Raw genomic sequence first — 6234 nt, 5'->3', positions numbered from 1 at the left:
TTTTTCAACAATTATACAAATTCACAACTATAAACTAGACCAGTCAGCCATAAAACTAAGAATGTAAGAAAAATACTGAATCTCTCAGTACACTTCTACACATATTGTATGGCTTTCCCATTTTCTCATTTAATTTACAACTAATGTACCCATTTGCCCCCCCACCCCCAAAAGAAAAACCTTGGAATTTGAATAGTTTGATATATTTGACGGCGTTACAGAACGCCTGATCCAGTTCTCAGCCACCGCCCTGCTGAAGTTCACTTTGAAAACACATGGGGGCAATGAAGACCAAGTTGTAGTTAACCAACAGTCCTAAAATGGCACTGATGTCCTATTTACCAAATGTCACTTGGTATTTTGAATTGTTCTCACTGTTCCATCACAGACACAAAATAACTGTTGATAGATTGTGTGGTCATATTGTGGTTGTCTTTTGGTGTGTGTGTGTGTGTGTGTGTGTGCGCGCATGTGTATATATACATGTGTATATGTATATGTGTGTGTACATATATATATATATATATATAATAAAATATCCATCCGTCCGTCCGTCCATCCATCTTCTGAACTGCTTAGTCCCCACGGGGGAGCGGGCGTGCTGGATATAATATATGCATATAGTATGTGTTTATATACTATGTAATGAGTGTGTGTATGTATATATAAAATGTGTTTGTATATATATATATATATAATGTGTGTGTGTGTGTATTAATCATGTGCGGAAGAAAATCCTTATCACCCCATGGCATTTCTGTAAAAGTGAAACCAGTTGTGCATGTAGCTGAAACTGTCAAGCCAGTTTTCAAATGACTACTTTGCTTTTGAGGCAAAACAAGTTTCACTTGTTCAGTTATTTGATCATACAACAATTACGTGTTGTGCTAAATTGAGCTTGTTGAGTTGTAACGTGGCTGCAGACCTAAATCTGAGCCTCTTGAGTGGCTTCTATTTACTCCTGATAACCTCCAGTCCTCCACAGGCCTATCAGCATAGGCCATGTTAAGACCTCAAGAGGGTCAAGGAGGACTGGCTCCCATGCTTCACACATGTCACTTCACAGCTAAAAGTCATCTTATTGGAACCGTACTTCATGAAAATGTAAAATGCACTTGGTGTATGTTCAAGACAACCTTTCTTTTCATGTGCTGAATGGCAAATCTCAGGGGCTTCTCAACACAGACTGAGACTTCCCAGAGTCTGCGTGAAGGCAAACCCAGAAAATGTCGAATCCAGTGAATAAATCATTAATGAGAGTGCCGGTTGTAATCTGCTTCTAAAGGCAAAGCATCTGATCCTGGAAAATCATTCACCAGGATTTGCTCAGATTAGAACGCAGACACAGACACAAACTCAACTGATTGCACTTACGAAGTGAGTGCAATAAGGTATTTCTTTCCACACCAAACACAGGTATTTATTTTTACATGTGTACATAGGGTTGGCAATAATTTAGTCAGATAAAACCTGCTTTGCAGGGAAAAAAAATATGAGACCTGGGAGCAAACTAAGTTCGGGTGCCCCACCACACTGTGCAGTCTGCAGATATGCTAGCTACTAATTAACCATAAAACACAAAGAGCCATTGCAGAATTTTTATTTAGAATAATGGGTAAACATTAATTATTGCCAAAACTAATGCCTATGCCCCAACACTAACCGTATATGATGAAACTGATATTTGTGCGAAATGCCAATTACCCACCTTATTTTAACATTTGTGTAAGAACTCATGTTGAAACAACAACATATTTACATAAAAAAAATGACAAATTTACATTTACAACAGTAGCAGGGGTTGTCCTCTAGTGCTAACATGAAAATGATTTTAGTTTACATTTACATAGCTTTATTTTGGTACAGGCAAATGGTCTGCGGATTACTTTTCTTTTTTTTTAAATTTACATAGCCTACTCCCATCCCCACCTTTGCACTTTCAGGAGTTTGGTGCCTTGCTTAAGTGGGATATACACATCGTGAAAGTCGAGCTGAAATTGTCAGCAAACACCCAAATGGTCAGATGTTTGAAAGACTATCCTGAACAATTACCCTGTGGTGTGTGCAGTATATTAAAGGGTGTTTATTTTCCCCCTCTACCTGATCTGCTCAGTAAACTTTTGTGAAACTGTAAACCTGTTCATCCTTGCGATGGTTAGTTTGGGCGAGCGACAAATTCCAGGACAGTGACTTGAAACAGCAATAATCAATGAGGACGCGACCTGAAGCCTGACAAAAATAAAGCAGCAACCAGTTGAATTGAGGGTTTGTGACTCACAAGTCATTCACCCACCAAAATAAGAATGATAAGAAGAGTTACAATCCAATTACCAAATAAGCTAACAGTTATCTTAGCCCAGGGGTGTCAAACTCATTTTTGTCGCGGGCCGCATCAAATCAGACACTAGTAAAAACTGTTCAAATTGTTTAAAAAAATGAATGGTAATAAAAATTGCTAGCAAAATCTCTTATTTTTAAAAAGTGAAGACAATTTGTGATTTTAGTAATGACACAAAGTTGATGCAAAATTTGTCTTCGTGGCCCACATAAAATGATGTGGTGGGCCGTATCTGGCCCCGGGCCTTGAGTTTGACACCTATGGCTTAGCCTCTTCTATTTCTTCTTTTTCTTTTCTGACAGTCTGGATGCCTTGTGACAGTCCTTCTGGTTTGGGGGAGGAGGCTCCCAATTGTCTGTTTGTGCGTGGTGTTGGTCATCGCGACCACACCACTATAATAGCTGTAAGAAGACACATGGCGATATTGTTCTCATCATGTGGGGGGTCTCTCACTTTTGAAGAAAAAAAAATAAGCAATCAAACTGTGCCAATCAGTATGTGTTCACTGCTTTTTTTACAGCTTCTGGCACAAGTACTGTGTGCTGCAACAATGCAGTAAAATGTGTTGAGCAAATCAAGTGAAGGAATGTGTTTTGGATCAGGGGGAGGAAGCACTGTTAATGTGACTGTAAAGTGAGTAAAGGATCAGTGGCCTTCAATGACAAGGAGCAGCTTTCATGAGACAGGCCAGAACAGGTTAGAGATAATGAATAAGAGCGCCGTGGGAACTTCCAAACTGTGTGCCGTCGGTTTGCTGCTCATTGACACACAGGCGTCAACGCAGCTAAAGGTGTGCACGAGTGATAGGACCATTGACCTTAGAGGACACAAGAAGGAGGATTAGCGCCGAGGCCCGAGATGGTCCAAGTGTGTGGAGGGAATCTGTCATCGGCAGAGCTGCAGGTGGTCCAAAGGTCCGAGCAGGCTATTCAGCCCCGCCAGGCAAGAAAACAAGAGCACTTTTCAGCGGGGACTATTTACGGGATATTTACCCTGGAATCGGATTCTCTACAGCTTCTCGCCTCACGTCACATTATTGTTGTCGGGCCACTTTCCCTCGTCCCGCCGGGTCTGAGCTTGAGCGGCGAGGATTATAATGACTTCTCATGCAGAAAGAAGAACCACTATAGTCATTTTATACTTCAAATCATGCACGCGTTGGCCCCACATGAGACCTACACTTCTACGCTTCCCTAATCCCTCAAAGGTGACCCGCGGATGACTGAACGCATTGGCGGGCCAAACAGTTCGGCTAAATCATTAGTCTCACTAAAGTTTGGATGAGTGTCTTATAAGGAGCGATGAGACAAGTCCCATAAAGATGACGAAGAGCTCACAGTGTCACTAAGCCCCTGGCAGGAAACCCCGGTGATTAACGAGAGCCGGGACACCTCCACTAATAAGACTCCTCTCTTTAATTGGCTCTATGCTCTATGTGTGAAATGGCGCAGGGCGCAGATGTATGTTAATGCAACGTCTGTCTGCGCTGGCCGTGCACGTGCCAGCGATTAGCTTTTCACTTGTGTGTGACTGTGAGCCAGCGACGAGGTTAGCTTGCCTCATTAGAATGAGAGCACTTCAACGGATGGCCGAGATTTAACGCCCCTCCCGATACGGATTCATTCAGTCTATTCTTAACTAATGCTTCCGCTAGTAGACAGGAGTTGGATGATGCATGCGCGTTGCTATACAGAGTGTGACTGTGATATGATGATGATTATAAATCCAAGGGAGAGGACAGATGGTGAGGTACTTTCAAGGTTCAAGCAGGTATAACAACTCTGCAGAGGCGGAGGGAGGGGCGGGGTCAAATTAGCCAGAGCCAAAGACAAGACGAGAGAGTGCAGGCACAGTAAAGGGAGAGCTGGTCCTTGTTAGCACACAATTCATCAGTCTCGGGAGGTCAGGGTTCACACAGCCCTGAGGGGGCAGTGTGTGACCCCTCACCTTTCACCCATGACACCGATCCCAGCACCTGGAGCCGCGGTATTTCCTCATAACATTTACTCGCAACATTTTGTCTCAAAAACCACATTGGTGACCCAAGGGCGTTTTCGGGGCTCATGTTCACTTTGAACTGGTAAGTAACATTCGACAGTCTCATAGCGGGTACTGGTTTCCACTCGGAGACTGGGTTGTCAGGGTTTTCCAAACTATCTTGATCTATGATTATGGTGGAATGTATATAACCGGTAATAAATAACTTAGGTAGATTAGTTTTATGCTTACGTTGGTATGTAACCGGTAATAAACCACTTAAGTCTGTCCCATCCTAAACAATGTCGTAAAACATCCCCTGCTCTGTTTTCCTAGATGTCAAGAGCTTTAACTTGTTTATTCAGTCTACTGTCACCCCCACCCTGTTCCTCTTAATAAAGATGCGCTTGTGGGAAGGGAGAGTTAGACTTCATTCGACTATCGCTGTGACAACAGCGACGAGTGAACTCTCCGCCTGCAGGTGCCCAAAACGACTAACTTGTCTCCGAGTGGTTCTTGCAAAATAAGTTAGAGTGAGCACCACCCTAACATTTTGGTGCCGAAACCCGGGATCCCTCATACCCGCCATCTGGCTGACGGAGGACGACACGCTGCACACCGTCGACGGGCCAGCGTCCATTTAGCCGGACCTGGTACAGAAAGACCTAGGAAGGAAATTCTTCGCTGGGCCAGCATCTTAAGTCTGCCTTCGTCTGACAGATGTGGATTGACGGGATCCGGCTGAACAGCGAACCAAGGAGACAAGTAAGTTAAAGCCCTAAAGTTGTGGGATTGTGTTGTTGTGAAACGCGTAAAAGTGCACAGGAATAGAAATAGGCAAGACAGAAGATAAGAAGTCTTGTGGAAGGAGGGGGTGTTGTAGAGTCCCCCTCTGGATGAAGTGGCTCTTCTGGAGCAGTGGTTTTCAAAATATTTTTGTCAAATCTCACGTACCTCCGTGTACCCTGATTTGACAACCGCTGTTCTAAGGGGACAACTTCGCGTTGGCAGGGCTGGGTAACTGGACGGTTGTCTTTAGTTCCCAGGGAAGGAAGGGGTGTTGTAGAGTCCCCTATCCGGATGAAGCAGCTCTTTTATTTTTAAAAGAGGACTTCGCGTTGGCAGGGATAAGAAATTTGTGTGGTTGAGAAAGTGTGACTGGTAGGATAAATTGACTAAATAGCAGTTCTAGCATTGATCCACGAAAATAATACAGGCTAGTAATTGTTCAAAGGTCAATTTAAACTTGCATTGAGGATCCTCAAAGAAAAATAATAAAAATAATAATAATAATAATAATAATAAAAATTGTATAAACCTAAAATACCAAATTAAGATGGGAAATAAAAACTGTAAATCCCTAGCTCTTGACGGAGATGAGAAGTACATGGCGAGTAAATTTGTTAATTGTATGCAATACATGCCGAAGTGGAAGAAAAAGTATGGAGTAGAAGGGAAGTTGAAAGTTGAAGTGTGGAAGATAGTGGTGGATGTTCTGGAGGAGAGTGTGAATAGAAAGTCAGAGGGACTGAAAAAGAAAAGAAAAGAGAAAGAATTGATTTGTGCTAAAATATGGTTGAATGCTTCACAAGAGAGAAGAGAACAACTCCAAAAGATAGAAAGATGAAAAGTGATGAGGCTGCGACCATGTTTGTCAGGCCGGAAGACAATGAGGCCACAGTGCGCAGGCGCACTGTCCCGGATACAGCGCAAGCAGAGGAGCAAGAGGGGTTGTCTGCTTGTGCGCAAAACTTGTATCCAAGCTTAACAGACCTGCGCCCTCCCCCATATAACAGCAAAAAAGGTCAGGGTCAAATGATTAGAAGCCCTGTACAAACAAGAAGTTTGACCACTGCTGCTAGATTTTCCCAAAATTTAGACAATGTTGATGTGTGCCCAATGATCCAAGTGCCAAACCC

This window comes from Syngnathus typhle, linkage group LG1 (genome assembly GCF_033458585.1).
Source record: "Syngnathus typhle isolate RoL2023-S1 ecotype Sweden linkage group LG1, RoL_Styp_1.0, whole genome shotgun sequence".
In the NCBI taxonomy this organism is placed as follows: Eukaryota; Metazoa; Chordata; class Actinopteri; order Syngnathiformes; family Syngnathidae; genus Syngnathus; species Syngnathus typhle.
The sequence above is the reverse complement of the archived record's forward strand: the minus strand, read 5'-3'. Positions refer to the sequence as shown.